This window comes from Dasypus novemcinctus, chromosome 30, assembly GCF_030445035.2.
Source record: "Dasypus novemcinctus isolate mDasNov1 chromosome 30, mDasNov1.1.hap2, whole genome shotgun sequence".
Taxonomy (NCBI): Eukaryota; Metazoa; Chordata; class Mammalia; order Cingulata; family Dasypodidae; genus Dasypus; species Dasypus novemcinctus.
Window position 1 is genome coordinate 44,549,064 of NC_080702.1, and position 21,814 is coordinate 44,570,877.

General features: G+C 45.0%; 1 pseudogene; it reads right to left on the reverse strand.

Annotated features, from left to right (window-relative positions):
- Positions 1-15,124: 15,124 nt before the first annotated feature.
- LOC131276860 (TBC1 domain family member 22B-like) lies at positions 15,125-16,220 on the reverse strand (annotated as a pseudogene).
- Positions 16,221-21,814: the final 5,594 nt, after the last annotated feature.

Below are 21,814 nucleotides of genomic sequence, written 5' to 3' on the forward strand. Positions count from 1 at the left end.
ATCTCAGTGGCAGCAAATTGACTACCCAATATCGATTCTCCTTTTTGTCCTTATACACAAACCCCAATTAGTTTTTGGCATCCATGTGCCAAGTTAATCTTCAATTTTCCTGGGCTTGACGTTAGCCATTGAGATATATGAGGAAATTCTTGAGAGGGGCTTCCAAGAAAGATTCTCTTCCAGGAGCAGAATTAGTAGGCAATCAATTTTAGCCATTTCCAAAAAAATAAAATAAAATAAAATCAAAAGATTAAAAAAAACACAAAAAACAAACAAACAAACTAAAAAACAAAAAAAGGAGGTGGGGGGTATATGGGGACCTCATATTTTTTAATGTAATATTAAAAAATGAATAAAGACAAAAAATAAAATAGAATAAAAAGACAAAACAAAAACAAAATTTTTTTTATCCATTTCTCTTCTGCTTTCCCCTTTGTTTCTGGTGTAGACACAGTACCTGGACTAGAAGCAGCTATATTGTACATGAGGAAGCACACTATACAGTAAGATGGCAGAGGATTTCTTACACAGCATGGAGCAAATGCGCTATCCCTGGGCACTAAACCTCTGAACTTATGATATATGGAAAAAATTAAAATTGCATTTGCTTAAGACCCCTTTTTCTAGATTTCTGTTGCTTGCAGCAGAGCACATTCTAATAGTCTCCCGTTCTGATATTATGGCATCATACTTAATGTCATTTGCTTATCAAAAAATTTAGCACATGGTAAATGCTAGGAAATGTTAAATTACCAATGTTGTTAGCAGGGATTCTATCCAAAGCCTTAAGAGGCATACTTGAGATCCCTAATGTCTGAGGCAAGACATGAGTTGGGGAGGGACATGAACCCAAATACAGAGTTATAAATTTTTTAACTATATAGTTTATAAAATCTGTTTGGCTTCTAGTTGCACCTTCACTCAGCAGGGAAGGTTTCTACATTACACACTTAACCTTGGAGCTACTGTTGTTTTCCCATGGTTTTGAACACATTAATAATTAATTGATAACTTTTCTGTTACTGTGGGCAATTAATAGGAGCTACACAGCTTTTGTTATATCAGTTTTCCTGTATCTGAGGAGCAAAAAATTGATTTCACAAACTTCCTGGTGCGTATTGATCCAATACCTATCCCTAGGTCATTTCTATTTAATGCTTTTGTGAAGTCACTGGGAAAAGTCTCAGGACTGTCAAATGAAATGCAGTTCTGTGGAGTTTTATCTATTACATCACTTTGCAAGTATTTTTGGTATCAGTAATATACTTTCAAGCTTGGAGATCTAGATCTTTTCTTTTCAAATGTTTTCATTTCTGAAAATAAAAATAGGGACCAGCTAAAAATTATCTTCCATTAAATTCTGAAATCTCAGAAGACACTTTGCAAAGGAATTAGAAGCCTGTGTGTGTGTTTTAAACAAAAGAATAGGATTTGTGTTTTAAACCTCTCTCTTAGATTTCATTAACTGGCTTGACATTATATAATACAACTGTCTCCAACACTTTATTTGTTAGGGGTGATCTCTTTCTTCCTCTTCCCCAGGAGCCCTTAGTTAGACAAGGATAACATTAAAAGAACAAAGAGAAGAAAGGCATGAGACTTCTGTAATAATAAGCCTTACAAGCAAACCTAAATATTTCTTTACTGAAATAGTTCCCTGTCAACCAATATGTATAAATTATCAGTTCTGTGTTGGGCACATTCTAGGTTCTGGGAATAATGCAGTGAGTAAAATGGTCAAGACCCCTGTCCTCATAGAGCTTATATTCAAAAGAAATAGAGGTGATGGAGAAGGGAAAGGTAGAATGAAAAACAAGTGAATAAACAGTGTCATTTCAGATAGTTGATGTTGTGGGCAATATTCTAGTAATGGAATAGAGAGTAGGAAGCTTGGATGGGAATTTGCTATCAAGATAAGATGGTCAGAAAGTTTTTTAAGAGATGACATTTATGCAAAAATTTGAATGACAAGGAGGAAAAAGAGCTGTACACAAACAAGGTGAAGAACATTCCAGAAAGAAAGAAAAGCTTGTGCAAAAGCCCTAAGGCAAGAAAAAGCTTGGTTGGTTCAAGAAGCAGACTTTCAGAAAGCTAGTGGCTGAGTGGCTGGAGAGAGCAAGGGGCAAATGGTAGAGGGTGAAGTGAGAACAGAGGCCAGATTGTGAAAAATTTTACTCTTACAGACCATGGTAAAAACATTGGATCTTACATTCTGTGACTTGAGTAGCCACTGCAGGGCTTTAAGCATGAGAATGATTTGATCCAGTTCATATTTTGTTTCCTCAATCCAACTGTTCCTAGCTAATTCTACATTTCATAGGAAGTAAAAGATTTTTTTTTAATTACAAAGAATGTAAATGTTTTTCTTCATACTTCAAAATTCAAAAACTGCTGACTTATTTTGTAAAGAATGGTTTTCAGCCAAGGATGAGTTTTGTCCTCCAGGGACACTTGACAATGTCTGGAGCCAATTTTTTTTTAATTTTAACGATGAGGGTGTGATACTGGATCTAGTAGGCAGAAGCCAGAGATACTACTAGATATCCTACAATGTAAAGCCTCATTCCCCCCACAATGTCCTGTCTGGCCCAAAATATCAATATTGCCAGGGTTTAGAAACTGTGCTGTAAAAGAAATTCAATCAATAGAATTGGAAGGACACTTATGACACTTGATCTAAAATATTAGAAGTGACTTTTGCTTGACTTGATGCTGGCCTCTTTACTCAAAAGATGCAACAACTCACTAATAAATAAATACATAAATGCGTTTATATGAATAGACCAAAAACAAAGCAGTCAGACCTCAGCTATGAGCTTTCCAACCAGTGATCAGTGTAGCTGGAGGGAAGAGTTCAAGAAAGAAACACTAACCTGTGTGACTGTGTTTCAAAGTCACCACAGCTTTCGACCCATTGCTTATCAAAAAAAGTATACTCACTTTGATAGACAGCCAGGAAATTGTTTTCCAAACTCTTCCCTGGGATAGAAAATCTACAGCTTCTCCAACACCCCTCAATGTAGATCTTATACACAGCAATGTCCTCCTGATCTCCGCTATCTTCTTGATTGTGAGCTGCTATTCCAAGTTAGCAACCCCTGCTGTGGGCTGCTATTCTAAGTTAGCAACCCCTGCTGTGGGCTGCTATTCTAAGTTAGCAACCCACGAGGACCGGGCGGGCTTCCACGGCTGGGCGGTGAGCCCCTAGGCCAGCGCGTAGGCCTAGGTTCTCCAGGCGTGGGGGACCCGCGGTAAAAACCACGGAGACAGCCTGTGAGAATGAGCTAGTCTACTTTATTGCAGAAACACACTTGATTATATAAGGTCGGGTCAAGGGAGGGGTAGGAATTGGGGCGGGTAAACTACGGGGCGGTAGTGGATAGGCGGAACTGTGCAGGCAGCTATGAAGTAGGCGGTGATTAAGAAAGGGGGCAGATTATGAGTTGGCTAAGTGGACGGGACTGGCGGGAAGGATAGCAATGGCTGGAAAAGGGAGATAACAAAGGCTAGGAGGAGGGGTGAAGGGAGGCAGCAACAATTGCTCCTTTTGTTTTATAAAAAAAAAGGGCGTGAGAGAGTAGGGGGATGGGCTGTGGAGGGTGAGAGAAAAAAGGGGGTAGGATCGACTGGCGATGGGCAAATGACATATCATTTGGCCAGAATGTATGCATAGCCCTTAGGGTCGGTGCGTGCCGGTGCTAGACGAAATATCTAACATGATGTTGCGCACGCTTTTTTGGGGTGGATAGCGCTGTGGCTGGCTTAACCGCGAAGGACTCTCAGACGTATAGCAATAAAGGGGGCCGGATGGTGCACCCAAGCCCTTTATGCCGAGGGAAACAAACCCGTGCCGGCGGCTAAGGTCAGGGAGTTTCACAGCAAGCAGCTTCACAGGCGGGAAGTACGGTTGGAAGGGGGGCGAGGACAAGGGCGAGATTGAGGAGCGAGATCAGAGGTAGCAAGACGGTGGTAATGGATTTGAACAAACGAGGAAAATACACTGTCAGCGTGATCTTTGGCAAGGCTGATGATTCGTCGAATGGCCCAAGGACCAACGGTGAGACCTAGGATGATGAGCAGAACTGGGGTTATTAGCGGGAGGAGATAGGGGAGGAGGGGCTGCAGGAAGCCCCAGGAACCAGCAGTTTGGGCTCGTTCAAGTCGGCGTTGGTTGAGACCTTTTTCAAGTTCTTTTAAGCTGAAGTCTACTAAACCGGCATAGTTGGCATAGACACAGCATTCTTCTCCCAGAGCTGCACATAGGCCACCTTCTTTGAGGAGGAGGAGGTCAAGGCCTCGGCGGTTTTGCAGGACAACTTCTGAAAGGGAATTGAGGGAGTCTTTAAGATATTTGACTGCATCTCGGAGGTAGATGATATCAGAGTCTACTGCTTGTCTGAGGTTTTGGAGGGCGGAGGCTTGTGTGGCTAGGGCTGCAACACCAGTGGCAGCTCCAGCTGTAGCTAGGAGGGAAGTGACAGTGAGTACAGCAGTAATAGGTTCGCGTTTGTGGAGGTAAATAGCTTCTTGAGTGTGGTCAAAGGCTTCAAAGAAATGTAGAGGAGTGTGATAGATGACTCGAGGCGTGAGGAGGATGAGAGCACACATTTCTTTGGTCTTGTTAAGTGTGGCAACAGATAAGCATGGGGTAAGTCCGGTGGAAGAGCAGAGCCATTGGGTGGTGTTTAGGGGAACTAAGTATTTGGCAGAGATGTTTGGGGAGGTATAGTTGGTACAGGCAGTAAGGCTAGGAGTGTGGGAAGAACGGGGGTGAATGCATAAACCTTTGGAAGAGATGTGCGTAAAAGTGAGTGGGACATGAGTAGATTGATTCCAATTGCAGGAAGAGGGGGAATCGTCGGTGGAGGAAGTAAAGAGTGGTGAAGGGATAGCAAGTGGATCATAGTGGGGGAGGCTGGGGGAAAGACACAACCAGTAAGAGCGAGTGAGGTTGGGGTGGGAGGCGTTGAGAGAGGAATAGGAGGCGTTTAGGAGTTTGAAGTAGGGACTAGAGGGGATGAGAGGATGTGGTTGTATACCTGAAGCGGGGGGGGGGGGAAGTGGGGCTTGTAGAAGGGACGACGGCGGCCAAGGTGGAAGAGATTTTGGGGGGGTAGATGAGGACGGAAGAAGGTGAACAGTGGGTGAGGGAGGAGGGTTAAGGATGTGGTTGGGACCAATAGCAGAGGGTGGGGCGGAGACAACATGCTTTTGGATTTCAAACAAAGCGCCACGATCGTAGTTGCTCATATACAACCGGAGTCCATAGGGGCGAGCGGCCAGCCATGTATCGTCGTTTGGGTTTTTTACTGTCAGCCAAATGAAGTCCCAACGGGAATTGTTGGCTACTTGGAGAGAGAGATACGGGTCTCTGTTGGGGGCGCCGGACCATCCATGGGCCATGGTCACACATCCCCAAGAGGGGCAGTAGAAGTGTGATGGGTCATGACAACCTCGAGCACTAGCAGGACAGATGTAAAAACCAGACACAGGGTTGAATTGAGGGCCAAGGAGACGGTTGTTTCGAGAAAGCAGGCATGCTGTATTCCCGCCTCAACAGGATGAGGAGGAGTGGGAGTGGTGGCCTACTTTCGCTTTTCTGAAGTTGCTTATTTGGCATTCGGGATGGAAGGAAATTCCAGCAAGAGGGCAGACGTGTGTGAGAAAGGAGGGAGCAACACTAGTAACATTATAAGCGAGAATGCGTTTTTCCGGGAATGTCTGCAAGGTCCAGTTGAATGGCTGATGGGATGAGGAGCTTTGGGCAGAGGAGGCTAGAGACAACATGAGAATGAGGAGATGGATGAGGTAGGGAAGGGTAGGGGAACAGGAGGCGGGGGTGTGAACAGAGCGGGCCTGTCGGAGGAGCTGGAGAACTTGGCGCTCGATGGGGTCATCATCTTCAAGAGAAAGACAGCTTAGGCGGCGGGCAAAGAAGCGTTGTCGACATCGTTCGCGACGAGAGAGAGCTGGTGTGGTCCCCATGGGCGACGGTGTTGGAGTAGCAGGCTCAGATGAATGTACTTGGGGGCGCATAGTAGTCATGGGAGGAGGACAACAAGGGAGGTGAAGATGCCAATCAGAAGCAGCCAGGCGACAGCGAGGAGAAGGCGTTGATGAAGGTTCCAATCTGTCGGGGCTGTGGCTGTGAGACAGACAGCTGAAAAGATTGTTAAAAAAATGAAGACTATAAAAAAGAAGTATAAAAGTGGGTGAGGGTGCGAGGGGAGTGGGAAGAGCATCTGCACTGAGAGTTTTTCTCTGATAAATTGTAAGGCACGTTTCGGTGGAGGTTAGGCACTTGTCAGCAGCAGGCTGTAGAGGCGGCAATAAGGCTCTTCTTGTAGACTGTGCAGAGGTGAGTCCTTTTGGGGAATCTGTAAAGACAAAGAAAGGAGAAGAGAGCCCTCATAGGGGAGGGATAATCAGCAGAAAGAAACTCGGAGAGAGCACTTATCTAATATAAACATTTCAGGGAGGGGCTGGTTAGTGCTGGATTTGAGCGAATGGGGCGACATCTGGGCCTCTGCAGTCGATGTTGTCTCTTACGGAGGGCATAGTGTGTTCATCATTCGGTGGAACTTTGGGGTCGGTGGCAGGCCGGATGTAGAGCCCAGGAACCCAGAGCGGTTGTGGCTCGGAGTCTGGGAAGACACAAGCAAAACCTCTCCCCTGTGCTAGCAAGGGAGCTGGATCTTGCCAAAGGTTTGTGGCAGGGTCTTTCCAATGAACAAGGGGAACTTGCGAAGGTTGCCACATGGGTCCCCAATGTTTATGCGTTGGGGAGAGTCCTTTGTCATCGAAGGTCAGGAGATTGTGATGGATAAGGCAGGCAGTAATGACGTCGGCAGGGGCCTTGTGGGGAGAGGAAGTTTTTTCTTTTTGAATGAGTAGCTTGAGCTGCTGGTGAGTACGCTCAATAATTCCTTGCCCTTGCGGGTTGTAGGGGATGCCGAAATGGTGTGTGATGTGGTACATCTGCACAAAGCTGGCAAAGGTGGCACTGCGATAGGCTGGTCCATTGTCGGTTTTGAGATCCCAGGGAATTCCCATGAATAGAATGGCTTGCCGAAGCAATTTGATGCAATGTTTGGCACTCTCTCCTGTGAGGGGCACGGCGTAGCATAGGTGCGAAAAGGTATCAACTGCAACATGAAGATATTTAAGGTGCCCAAAAGCACTAACATGGGTGACGTCTAGCTGCCAGCGGGAGTTAGGCCGCAGGCCGCGGGGATTAGCTCCGTGGGGCTGCAAGGGTCCAAGGGGTAGCAGAGGTGCGCATGTTCGGCAGGAACGCACAAGATGTTTGCATGTTTCGATGGGGAGGTCTGGAAAGAGCCTCTGGATAGATCGCGCAGAGAAGTGGAATTGAGAATGTAAAAGTTTGGCTTGGTTGACGAAGTCTCCTAGTCTTGTTTTGTCAATGGAATCTTCTCGAATGGCAGCTGGGTATACATGGCGGCTGGACACTAAGGCATCAGCAAGGGCATTTCCTTGAGTCAGTGGTCCTGGCAGGCCAGAGTGACTTCTGATATGAGCGATGAACCAGGGTTGTTGCCTTTCTTCAAGCAGTCGCTGTACAAAGGCGAGTGCTTGGTCTATAGATGAGTCGCTGGGTAGAAAGGTAGCAAGTGGGAGGCTGCGACATACCTGTAAGGTGTACAAGCTGTCTGTAAAGATGTTGAGAGGCTGGTCTGGGTAAAGATTGAGGACTGCAGCGACAGCTAAGAGTTCACCCACTTGAACAGAAAGGTGATTGGCAAACATCAACTGTCGTGGCTCAAGCTTTCCTGGCACATATATGACAGCAGCGAAGCCCCTTTTTGAGGCATCAGTGAAAGCAGTGATGGCAAAGGGGATTGGCTTTCTTGCGGGCAGCGGACGGAACGGGTTGAAAAATGCTAATTGAGATACACCTTGCAGCAGTGGATGATGAGGATAGTGGTTGTCGAAGGAGCCACGAAAGAACTCTATTAGGCTCTGCATTTGAGCATTATTCATGATAAGGGAAGTAACTTCTTTTGCATCAAAGGGCCAAACAATGGTGTGTGGCGGGACGCCCTACGTCTGTATGGAGAGAAGTACTAAGTCCGTGGCTAATGTGATCCAAGCCCTTGTGAAAGGGCAGATTTTTGGGAGTTTACTTTTTGACGTGTGCAGAAAAAGAAGAGGGCCGTCTTGCCATAGGAGACCCGTTGGAGTGACTGGTGTTGGCAAAACTAAGGCAAGGATTGGGAGATCGGGAGAGAATCGCTCTAGGCGGCATTGCTGGAGTGCAGCATTTACTTGTTGGATGGCTTCTTTGGCAGCTGGGGTGATGGTGATGGGGCGAACGACTGCAGCGGATGGACTGCACTTAGTCTGCAGGAGCTCGAAAAGGGGTTGCATTTGCGCCGTTGTGATGGGGAGTGCTGATCGAAGCCAATTGATTTGTCCACAAAGCCGTTGGAGCTCAGTCAGCATCATGTGATCAGAAACATGGATTTGCGGGCTGGTGGGCCGAATATATTGATGAAAATGAAAGCCTAAGAACTGGAAAGGTGGCTGGGGGTTGACTTTGTCAAGTTGCACTATTAATCCAAGACTTGAAAGGTTCGTCGTAACTGCAGAGATTAAATCATTGAGAAGTGTGTTAGAACTTGCTGCTAAAAGGAGGTCATCCATATAGTGGATGATGTATGTGTGCTCTGGATGGAACTTAGAGCGTAGCGGCTCAATGGCATGATTGACATAGAGCTGACATATAGTTGGACTGTTCCGCATGCCTTGTGGTAGTACTCGCCATTGGAATCGGAGTGCTGCTCCTTAATTTTTGGTATGTGGGACTGTAAATGCAAACCATGGACAGTCTCGCGGGTGAAGAGGAATGGAGAAAAAGCAATCTTTGATGTCAATGGTGGCTGCATAAAAATGCTGAGGGACTGCAGTGGGATGCGGGCAGCCAGGCTGAGGTGATCCCATTGGCTTAATATGTTTGTTAATTTCTCGAAGGTCATGAAGGAGGCGGAACTTGCTTGTGTTCTTTTTATTGATGACGAAGACTGGCGAATTGTAGGGACTGGTAGATGGCTCAATATGCCCTGCTTGTAGCTGTTCTTCGATGAGGGCAGAGAGAGCTTGCAGTTTATGAGTTGGCAAGGGCCACTGCTCGACCCAGATGGGCTCCTCTGTGTCCCATTCCAGAGGGATAGGGTCAGGTCTTGAAACAGGAGCAGTGGCCCCTATAAGGGGGGGGGGGGCGGCGCAGCTAAGAAGGCTTCTGTAGTGATTCGAGCTTTTAGCTGGCTGAGTACATCTCTTCCCCACAGGATGGTTTGGACTGAAGAGAGGACGAGTGGACGAATTTGACCTTCGTTACCCTCTCGGTCGCTCCAATGCAGAGGCTGAGATGTTTTCCAAGAAGTAGCAGCTCCTGTGGCGCCGATGACTTGAGGGCCAGTTTCGAGGGGCCAATGATTGAAGGCGGCGATTTCGAAAGGAATACAAGAGATTTCGGCACCCGAGTCCAAGAGTCCGTTAAGCCATTGTCCCTCTATTTTAAGTTCTAGTGAAGGTCTTTGGTGACGTTTGATAGGCATGGTCCACATTAGGGTTTTGGAGCTTTGTGGAGGGCCTCTTGGGGGAGGGGCTGAGGCCTGCCCCGCTGGAAGTTTAAAGGCTGGGAGATATGTTGCGATGAGCGGCAATCGCGGGCCCAGTGATACCCCTTGCCACAGCGCGGGCATGGTGTGGGGGGGCCTCTTGGTCTGTGCAGTGCTACGGCAGGGTGGGAAGCTGCCAGTTGAGGGCACTCGCGAACAAAATGACCGGGCTGACCGCATCGGAAGCAGGCAGAAGTGGAGGCAGATGAGACAGCCATGGCGGAAGCGAAGGCAGCAGTAAGTGCTTTAGTCTGTGGGTCAATGTCTCGACAAGCTAGGACCCATTCGTGCATTGGCTTGTCGCGGATAGGAAGGATGACAGCTCGGAAGGGCGCGAGGCACCCATCGAGAATGAGTTCTTTTGCTAACGCAAACTGAGCATCTTCGTTAGTAATTTTACGTTGGCATGCTTCGATAACGCGGGCGACAAATGCCGGAAAGGTTTCTTGCGAGTCTTGTAGCATTTGTGCAAACTTGGTGGATTGTTTGGTGGAAATTAAAGAGAATGACCCCTGAACGAGAACTTTCACTCGGTGCCAAAACCCTGGGTCCATGTTTACATAGGAACGAGGGTCAGCATTGTTGTTAACTCCTGTGTAGGCATCAGCTGGATCTTGGACACCCGCTCGAACATTTTCCACTACTTGTTGATCAACAGCTACTTGATAGTGAGCGCGCCATTCAAGGAACTGGCCTGGCTGAAGGATGGAACGGGCTAGAGAAATCCAATCATAAGGAAGAACAAGCTGAACCCCCAACTCTTCTATTAGTTGTCGAACATATGGGCTATCAATGCCGTCTTCTTTAACGGCTTTACGAAGAGTTTTAACTTCTTCTACTGTGAAGGGAAGCCAAGTTTGAGGGCATTGCTGCGTGGGCAGCGGGTTGAGCGGGTATAGCTGGGGGGCGGGAGAATGTGCTTCGCTAGAAGCAGGTGGGGAGCTGCTGCCATACGGTGGTGGCGAGGGATGAACGGTAGCGGGAAACAGATGAGAGAATGATGGCTTAGCAGCGTCAAGGCGGCAACAAACTGGCGGCGGGATATTTTTGGGCGCTGGACAAGATGGTGGAGCGGCGACGTCACTTTTAGGCGCCTGCCAAGATGGCGGTGTAGTTACGTCATTGTTGGGCGCCGGCCAAGATGGCGGCGAAGTTACGTCATTTCCGGGAGCCGGCCAAGATGGCGGCGAAGTCACGTCATTTCCGGGAGCCAGCCAAGATGGCGACTGCATTATTTCTGGGGCAGGGCCGGAAGATGACGAGACAGGGAGGGGCGGGTAAAGGTGAGAGGAAGCGCCTTTGTTCTCCCCGGCGGGCTCGGACATAGGTGAAGAAGAAGCCGGAAGTGCGCCATTTTGGGCAGAGGTGGAAGAAGAAGGAGAAAGTCCGCTATTTTGAGGAGCTACTGAAGCGGTTTCTGCGGGCCATGGGGAGCGCGGGCGGGGAGGTTCGCGCTCGAGAGCGGCGGCGAGCTGGTCAGACAGAGAATTTGTGTCGCCAGGATCATCGGGCTCATAGTCATTGGGTTGCTTAACCGATTTGTCTCGGATAGCTTCTGATGGCGCACCAAGGAGACAGGCGCGTATGGCTACTAGAGCAGGCAGCAGGCCGTGCAGAAAAGACCACTTTTCATGCTCTATGGCAGAGGTGACTCGATCTATGAGTCAAGAGTATGTGTCTGGGTTCCAGAGCTGGCAGGTGGCAAGCCACGGATTAAAAGGGAGTAGCAGGTCCCAGTATTTTTGGAGCTGTTTCAGGGAAACGCGGACTCCATTGGTATCAAGCAGGGCGGCTAAAAGCCGAACCTGAGGAGTATGGTGTGAGGAGAGAGAGGTGCCCATAGTGGGAGAAGAAAAGATGGCGATGGGGTCCCTAGCTGGAGAGCTGAAATGGTCGCCAGTAGACAGCAGCAGCAGCAGCAGAGAGGGGCCGGAGGGCGGTGGAAGGAAAGGATCCCGGACGGGCCCCCAGCTGTGAGCTGCTATTCCAAGTTAGCAACCCCTGCTCTGGGCTGCTATTCTAAGTTAGCAACCCCTGCTCTGGGCTGCTATTCTAAGTTAGCAACCCACGAGGACCGGGCGGGCTTCCACGGCTCGGCGGTGAGCCCCTAGGCCAGCACGTAGGCCTAGGTTCTCCAGGCGTGGGGGACGCGCGGTAAAAACCACGGAGACAGCCTGTGAGAATGAGCTCGTCTACCTAATTGCGGAAACACACTTGATTATATAAGGTCGGGTCAAGGGAGGGGTAGGAATTGGGGCGGGTAAACTACGGGGCAGTAGTGGATAGGCGGAACTGTGCAGGCAGCTATGAAGTAGGTGGTGATTAAGAAAGGGGGCAGATTATGAGTTGGCTAAGTGGACGGGACTGGCGGGAAGGATAGCAACGGCTGGAAAAGGGAGATAACAAAGGCTAGGAGGAGGGGTGAAGGGAGGCAGCAACACTTGATGAGTAGGCAAATGCTCAAACATATGGCTTCAATAAAGTAGTGGTCATGCTATGTATATTTTCACTTTAGGACAACCAACTTTCTTAGTGCAGAATTTATTCTTCAGTTGAATTTTACTATCATTTCATCTGGAGGAAAATTGTCTGAAGATGTGATAGTATTATATTTCAGCCACTGTAATTTTATTCTTTGTAATTAATAATACAATTGCTGTGTACTTCTCATTTTTGATGCAGTGCAAGAGAGACTTGGCAGTTGGAAGAGTTTATGGAATATGTTATATTGTGTTGCTTATTACCACATTAAGGACTCTTCCTTGCCTCTAAAGCAGTTCTGTTTGCTACATTCCAATGAGACTGTAAGGTACTTTAATGGGGAAAATAGGAAAAAGAAGTCTATACTTTTAAATTGTTTCTTTTTTTCTGGGTTCTTATTTATATTTATAATTATTCCATAACCTATATGATGATTGAGGATACTGATCTGCAGAAGCATATAACTCAAACATAAGGCTATTTTCTTTTCCTCTGATATCTTTATGAACATAATACTTTGATACAGTCTTTGCTAGTCAATATTATAACCCTGCTAATGTTTATGAATATATATAACTAATTTTCATTTTAAGCTTTTACCTCTCACTAAAAATAAATTCCCTGTAATTTTGTTCAAATTAAAAATTGTTTAAAAGTCTACCAGAGCCTGTCTCCTCTGTAAGAATAACAAAATAAGGTTATTTCATAGATATGTAAGACTGTTCTAGTGTGAAATAGTCATAAAATTGATGGTAAGATATTACTATGTTCTTCAAAATACTGTCTAAGTATATAGGAAAGAGAAGAAAGGAACAGGTTGCTCAAGATGGAGATTTGTTATTGAATTGAAATAATAGAAGATTAAGAAAAGGATTTTTATTCAAAGGGAAATATAACATTCCACTTTCCTGATGAATTCTTGCACTGTTAAAGTTAATCAGTTCTGCTTGGTGAGTGCTCCGATGCTAAACTCCTAGAATGAAATATTAACTAGTCACCCTAATACTTGAAAAAGAAGCTATATTAATACTCTAGCCTCCTCTCTCAAAAAAAAAAAAAATAGAAAAGAAAAAAGAAAAAGAAAGCAAAGAAAAGAAACAGAAAAAGAAACCAAAATGGAAAGGGAAAAGGAGAGGGGAAGAGAAGGGGGAGGGAAGCAGAGAAGATAAGGAGAGAAGAGGAAAGTGTTCAGGCTAGGAGGAAGAACTTTAACTGAGTTTAGAATTCATCATTGAAATAATAATAATATAAAAGGAAAGTTTCAGGATGCTCCAGGAGCAAGGAAAAACTAAATTATGAAAATCATAAAGACAGCTTCTACTCAAACCACCCACTTCAGTAATGACCACTGCACCACACGGCTTGTCAAATTTCACATCCCCTTGGAAGCCATGATTACATTAACCATAACCAACTTTGTAACCTACTGGGCCAACCTGCTCAGGGAGCTGATAAACCAGATTTGGGCACTCAGCTTCAAGTATTTAGGGAGCAATAATAAGATCTGGCTTGCTTACTCATTGTAGCTTTTGAATATCATGCATTGCTGCACAAAATGTCACTCTTTAAAGATAAAGAAGTTATACCCTCCAGTAATCAACTTTCATCAGTTATTTAGGTTCAAGTCGCCAGTACTTGGTGTGAGTATTCCTTTGTAAACATACTTGGATTTCATGCTGCTTTGTTACGTGGGTACTTGCATAATTTATAGCCCGAACACTTGGATAAGGATTATAGGATATCTGTGCCCGGTGCATACATTTTGTTCTTTCATTTGACCAAGCATTTACTTTAAAAAGATAATATTAATAATTTCACCTTCTCATTTTTCCTTAATTTTTTGTTAAATTATAATTAGTGCAAAATAAAATGGGCTTTACTTTTCTCTCTACTTTTTGTACCTTGCTCTTTTTGCCTAAGTCCCTAAAGCAGGCAGAAGGACAATTTTTACTTATTCATCTTGAGTGTAGCTTTTCTCAACAAGTTTGATTTTTTTATCCCCATTATCACACAAGCCCCCTTAACAAGAAATGGGGAATTCTATTTCTCTTAATATTCTGTGGAAGGTTGAATTACATATCCCAGGGAAAAGAAAAAACAAACAAACAAACTTGTTCTTAATCATAATCCATTCCTGTGTGTGTTACTATTTTTGTTAAGATGTGGCCCAACTGAATGAGGTTAGTCCTTAATCCTATTCTTAGAGTCTTTATGGAGGAGAAGAACCTAGAAGTCAACTGAGCCCATAAAAGAAATTAGAGGACATCGCCATGTGATGGGAAAGCCAAGGAACCCAAAGATTGATGGCCAGGCAGAACCTACAGATCCTGGGAGAAAGCAAGCAAGTCTCTCAAACCATGAGCTAATACATTCCTGTTGGTAAGCCACACCATGTGTGGTATTGTCCTAGAGCTGGCAAATTAAGACATATCCAACATATATTTCTTAAATAATCTGTTCTCTTTTAAAAGTAAAAAAACTAGGGTGCATTACCAAACCGTTAATCATTATATGAAGAGCCCCCAAAATACATTCATAAAGTGGAGTATATTTACAGTTAAGATATAGATAAGGTATCTATCGATCTATAATAATCCTAATACCAAATTATTCAAAGAATTAAGGCAAAAGTATGAATTGGAATATATTACTGGCACCTTGCACTCACCATTAAATTTGTAATCAGAGCCTTTGCACAGTCTGGAAAATGCAGTGGTTTTTGTTATTTCTTGAATGCCTCCTAAGAAAACAGCTGAAAAAATATTGAATAACACAAATGAATGCACAGCTAATGTTTGGTTTTCTGGTGTTCCCAAGTTCATGGTAGAGAGGAAATAGTTGTTTTATCAGGAAGAACTCCATACCCTCTCAACTGAAATGACGTCTTTTTTTTTTTTTTGCTTTTAAAACAGGGTTTTTAATTGTGTGTTTCAAAGCCACTATCTCTTTTTTAGTAAACCATGCACACTGGCTACACTCTTGGGGGAAAACCAATGAATAGATCAAAGATAAGAAACAGCAATAGCTTGCTCAATTTGATACTCACGCTCCTTACCCACATATTCTGAGATGAAGATGACAAAGAACAGAGTAACCAGGTCATTAATTCCCTGGACATACCCACTAGCAGGGTGTCAGATGGCCCAAATAAAGAGAATTCTCTCAAAGATCTCCTGTACAGGTGGTTGCTGGAACAGTGGAATGAGAGGATTTGTCCTTGGAATGTCAATGTGAATCTGTCTGTAGGTGTCCTGGTGGTGCTCCTCGTTTCGAGAGTCATAATACTGCTCAATGAAGCCAAAATACTCCTCCTGCTTCCTCTGCAGGGTCAACTTCCTCCTCTCAGTGTTTGCGGGGAGATAGCCCTCATCAGTCAAGAAGGACTGCGTGAGGCTCACACTTCTCCACAAGGTAGGCAGAGCTCACCGACAGGAGTCTCCAGGTTACAGGATGAACCCTCCTGGGAACCCCTGGCCAGCCACACTTCCTCAGTTCATCTAAGTCAGTGTTGTGGCTGGAGAGAAGCTGATGGAACTTTTCTAGGCGGGTTTTCTCCTGGACAGTCATTGGGGGAGCCCCAGAAGCATTCTGGTCTGAGATCTGGGCAACGAGGGGGATGATGGGTCAGAGAGGGAGCGGCTGCTGTTTGTTGAGAGGGTTCCTCAGGCATGTATCAGTGGAGTTTCTGGACAGTTGGGCATCACTGCTGGAATTTATGGCCTTGTAGTTGGCAGGAACTTCGGATGTTGTTGACTGGGACCATTGTGGTTTCAACCTCAGCTTGCTGTGGTTTTCCAGCACCTGGTCTGCAGTTGCCAAAGCAACCTTTGAGTTCAGGGTTTGGAAAGAAGGTGAGGAAAAGTCCTCTTCTTCATCATCACCAATGTCCCATGCATCACTGGTATTCCGGGCAAACTCATGAAAACTGGAGGCCTTCTTATTCTTCAGAGGAACTGCATTGACTTTTGACCGATCTTTAATGAAGTTTTTGGTGAGCAGTGGGTCCAGAGGAGGGTGCTGTGCTCCATACACAGGCTGGATGCTCCCCGGAAGCTTGGCACTCCTCTTCCAAAATTGCGTGCTCTTTTCAACGGCCATTGCTCTGGCCCAGGGAAGGCATTGTAGGTGGGCCGGGTGGGGGGAGGGGGACCCAGCCAGACGCCCCCAGACCCCACAACCCGAGGGCCAACCCAGGCCGCTTCCCTAGTGGTCACCCGCTCCCAGCTCCTGGGGGTGCCATCTTGGATGTGGGTGACCCTCCACCCAGAGGCGCTACCATTGGTGGGCTTCTCAGGCTGTGGACAGGCGGACCAATGGGGAGCGGGATTGCTGCATGTCCTTGAAGCTGACCGGTAACATCAATGACATCATTTTAATAACCGTTTATTCCATCAGTGAACATGAGGTTGAATCAAGTTATCGACATGTACTTACATAATATAGATTCTTATTTTGTATATTGTCAATGAGACAGATAAATTACTGTTATGTAGCTATTGATATATGAACACACTTGTGTTGCTAATATGAATTAATAAAATAAAATTGAGTGCTTTGTTCCTGTAATCTTTATTTGCCCCTAAGATACAAAACATGCTATACCATCTTAGAGAGAAAGATAAGATGCAATAAAGGGCCCAATCGTTACAATCTTTCTCCAGATATCTCCCACCAAGTTACCCTTATATGATGATAAAAACAAAAAATAAAGGCATTGGTGAAAGCATTCCTGAAAAACTGCAAAAGAGTTAAGCAACTAAAATCTTTCTCATTATTCCCGTTCCCAGGGAATGGAAACACCACCACTGTGGCATGTTTCAGCAAGACTCAAGGTGAGGGGCAAAAACAATCCTAAACCCACAACTCCATCTCAGAATGTCTTGATCATTTTGCATCCCTCTAAACAAATATCACTTCTGAGATTTCTTTCCACTTTATCTGCTAGTCCCTTTGAAGAGCTGCATTTGACATTCAGTAACAAATCACATCGTTTAAGGCTCTTAAGTCACTTACCACCTACTGATGTCTTGATGTTTAAATCCTGTGCAAGACTATCACTCTCTTCCAAGCAAAAATGTGTTTTCTAGAAATCTGCACAACTTGCCCCAAATGTCAAGTCCCTGTGCAATTGGCCTTCTTGAGGGGGGTCTTTAAAAATGATGCAAAAAAAAAAAATGCTGTTTTCCTGCATCACACAAAAGAACTCAGAATAAGGTATTACTAAACTAACTTCACTGGAGTTTTCCTCATAGTGAGAAAATGCACATTAACATATACTCTATGCTAATTGTTTTTCCCTATAGAAAATGAATTTAAATTAATTAAAATGACAGATTCCTAACATTATTTCTACTCTTGATCTTAACCAAAAGGCCAAGAAGCAATTAACTAGTCTTATTTCTAGATATCAGTGTGAAATAAAAATCAAGGCAAATGCCCAATTCTAGAAAACAGAAATAAACTAGGTATCTCTTTTTGTATGTGTGGTGATGGACATCAAGAAAATTGCATAAATGTGTTCACACTTCTTCCTCAAATTGCAGTTTGGAATATATGAACAAAAGTCAGTGGTGTATAAATAAACCTCTAGTTTTTGTGTGTTTTATTTTAAATAATGTTCCTCTTAGTCTTCCTACCACGTGGGCCATCTGATCTGGTGTCTAAACAATTTCACATCAAAATAACCAATCAGTCCAGCTACTACAGAGAGCTTGTATAATTTTGTGGGTTTAAAATAGGAACAGATTGGATATTACAGGCTCAAAGAGGCACCAACAGCGAAACAATCAAAGTCCTTAGATACACAACAGATAAGGGTTCTGCTAGGAAGAAAACACTTGTATGACGGAGACATCTCAGGTCTGCATCCACCTCACACTGACCACCCAGCTTGGTCATCTGTTACAACTTCCCCAAGCCAATTTCTTTCTTATTTGTATGTGGAATAGAGGCATTCCCTAAGGAAATACACAAGAATGAAGTGTCTTATGGATGAAGTCAGGATGTAACAAATGACTTACAACAACCATCTGAATGTAGCAGTTTTGCATTTTCTAAGTCCATTTACTACACTTCTGCTATACTCTGGAGATCTAACCAAGACCCTAAATGTTTCATCATATCTGGAAGACTCTAAAAGATGAACTTTTTATAAAGTAATAAGTTTCTCTGTGCTTATCTGTTGCTTCCAGGTAACCATAACTATAATAGTTATTAAATGTAGTGGGCTAGTAGAAATGCCCTGAAGTTTCAGCTGCAATTAAAATAAATAAAAGGATGCCAAGGGTTATAGATGACCCACCTTAGTCTCAAGGGTAAACCACTGTCACGTTTTGCCTGGTATGTTTTTGTCATACCTCAATATTTAGCAAGAATTATATAGAATAGAGACCATTTTTAAAAAGAACTGCTATAGCCCAAACAAAAAAATTCAAATATATTTAATAGTAGGCACACTTAACTACAGTTAAATAATGAAAGGTTAATGTAAGAATGTCCTAGCTCATTTCCTACCTCTGTGATAACTTCACTATTTTATTATTAAATTAATTTTCCTAATGCACAGGACATATCATCCCTACTCAGAATCTTTTAATCCCTCCTTAGTAGGCACTGGGTGAACCCAAGATATGGTAAGCTGCCCTCTCCCTACACCTCTAAATTTCAATCCCCTATATGGGATAAATCTTCTCAGTCAAAATCTTCAAGTCATTGTTGCTAGAACAAAATGTCAACATGCCCTTAGGAGTTTGTCCACACCATTCTTTCTACCTGTTCATTCCTCTCTGCATGTACAAGTGACACTTTCCTTCAAGACTTCCACAGATGATGCCAGAGTGTGCTGATGGTAAAGTATCACTTTCTCAATAATTATAGCTATTTTTCTTATTAGCTACCAGACAGTGTGCTTGGAAAATCCTCACTATAGGAAAATTCCCAGCTTTGGCATTAAGAAATCAAATTTGAAAAATCACTTCAAATTCGTACACATTTCATTCATGAAGTCCACATATATTTATCAAGTGTCTATTCTGCCTAGAAATCTTGGCCAATAGTTTCAGACATGTTGTTTTAAAGCATATTAAGTATGTTTTAAGAGATATAAAATATAGACATTAGTGACATGATATTATGCGGTGGCTTGCTCGGTCGGTAGAGGTGGGGTCTGGCTGTGGACGAGGGGTTGGTCCAGCTCTGGATGAGGGGTCGGTCCCGCTCGGGACGAGGGGTTGGTCCCACTTGGGACGAGGGGTCGGTCCGGCAGCAGACGAGGGATTGGTCTCACAGGGGTTGCGCGGTTCGGCTGACGGGGTCGCCCGGAGAAGCCGGCGACAAAGGGGTCGCCCGGAGAAGCAGGCAACGAAGGGGTCACCCGGAGAAGCAGGCGACGAACTGGGGACAAGGTAGGCCAGGCCCTTGTTGGGGGCTCTCAGGACTGGAGGGCGCACGGCAGAATAACTACCGCGGAGACAAGGTAAACACGCAAGTCCACTCTACTGAGGGAGAGGCAACAGTTTTATAGGGGCTGGGGAAGGCTGATTGGTCAAAGCCATGCCCTGTTCTGATTGGTTGCCGGTGAAAGGTCAGTGGGCGGTACCAGATGGGGGAGGGGTGGTGGTTAGGAATTGGCTGTCGCTGTTGCTGGGGGAAGGGGCAGGGTTTAGGGATTGGTGGCTGCTATTGCTGGGGTGGAGGGCAGACTTGAGTTTCCCGCCCATGCCTGGCTGTTGCTGCTGTCGGGGGGAGGGAAAAGGGCAGACTGGATTTTTCTGCCCACGCCTGGCTGTTGCTGCTGTCGGGGGAGGGGAAAAGGGCAGACTGGATTTCTCCGCCCACGCCTGGCTGTTGCTGCTGTCGGGGGAGGGGAAAAGGGCAGACTGGAATTTTCTGCCCTGCGCCTGCGCAGGGAGAAGGAAGAAGAAGGGTGCCGCCCCACAAGGCATCGGGTGGCGCCATCTGGGAGGAGGGGCGGCCGCGGAAGCATGGCTGCCGAGAAGGGGAGACCCGAGCACACACTGCGCCCATGCCGAGCTTCCTTCAGGGGTGGCGGTGAGTCTGACCAGCCACCCTATTATTGGGGCAGCGGCTTGGCCTGCCGCGGCTGCTCCCCCGCCAGGCCAGCAAACCACACTTCAGCCCGAGGGGTGACCGCAATATTATTCTCTAATCCACAAATTTTACTCAAATTTTGCCAATGTCACAGTGATGATTTTTATAGCAACAGAAAATCCAAAAGAATGCTTGGCATTCAGTTTTCAGGTTACTTTAATCTTTAATTTGGCTGAGTTTTGTATTTCATAACCTTGACATTTTTAAAGGTGCAGTCCAGTTATCTTGCAGAATGTCTCTCAATTTGGATTTGCTTGATGTTTCCTTATTATAAGATTCAGATTATGCATTTTTGGCAGGAGCATCTCACATGTGATGAATGATGCTGATTTATTCCCAACTCATCCTATCAGGAGGTACATGGTATTGGCTATTTCCATGATTCTCATGTGGAAGCATATAGTGTGATTCTGGAAGTCATTCTACCTGAGCTTACATCCCAACTCAGTGTCTTTGCATGTGCGTGTGAAACTTTATTTACAAAATCAAAGGGTAAGTTGGATTTTGCTCATGGACTTTTGGTTATGCTAGCAGAACACTCTGGGTTCTGGGTTTCTAGGTTCTTGACTTATGTCACATGAAAGAATTTAAAGACAGCCATAGGGTAGGAAAGGGAGTAAAGAGTTTATTAAGAAACAAGAAAAGAATGGATGTTCCCTAGATATGGACTGCAGCATGCTGCAGGGTGAGTCACACAGGCAGAAGCCTCAGGTTAGGCCTTTTAAAACCTTGACTCCTCCCCCTTCTGAATGTTGGAAAAAGCTCCAGCCTTTTGTTCTTCTGATTGGTTCCCTTATGCTCCCCACCTCTTAGCTCTCAGAGGTCCAATGAGAAGGCCTGCTTGGGGTTATTCAGAACTTTTTCTTGACCCTGGAAAGAGTTCCAAGTAGAATCTTGGAGCCCTGTCTTGGGAAATCTTAACAGCAGTCTTGACCTCAGGAGGAATCTGGGTGGAGTCTCATGGCCATGATGTTTGTCCGCCATGTTGTCTGCCAGGTCTTCAGCTGTGACCCAAGGCTTCCCTTTCCCTGCACTAGCCTGCCCCAGTAATCCACTCCTAGTCCAGGCAATAGAGCACAATAATGGTAAGTAGACAGTCCATCTTAACAAAGCATGCCACATTAGAAATATTTAGCAACTATCTTTTTAAAAATGCAGGTCCTTCCATGTTTTTTACAGCTTGAATTTTTTTTTCTTTATTAGAGAAGTTGTGGGTTTACAAAACAATACAGTACAAGATTCCCATATATCACCCCACCACCACACTGATGTGGGCTATGGGTGGAAGGCTCTTTGTCTCTTCAGAGATAACTAAGTTGTTTGACTTGTGGGTGTAGAACGGTAAGAGGCTGCAGTCCTGCCCTTAGGGACTGGCAGCGGCTCCAGTCCCAGGAAATGTTTAACAATGCAAGGGCTATAAACTTTAAGTATTTAGGGGAAATGCAAAAACCAAATACCCTAAAGGCTTATCTAGAATGTCTGGAGTCCATGCTAAAAGCTTACCTAAGATGTAAAAGATATATGCTAATTGAAGCCTATTGAGAACTGAAACAAAGGGACCATTTGGCCTTTCCTCTCTGTAT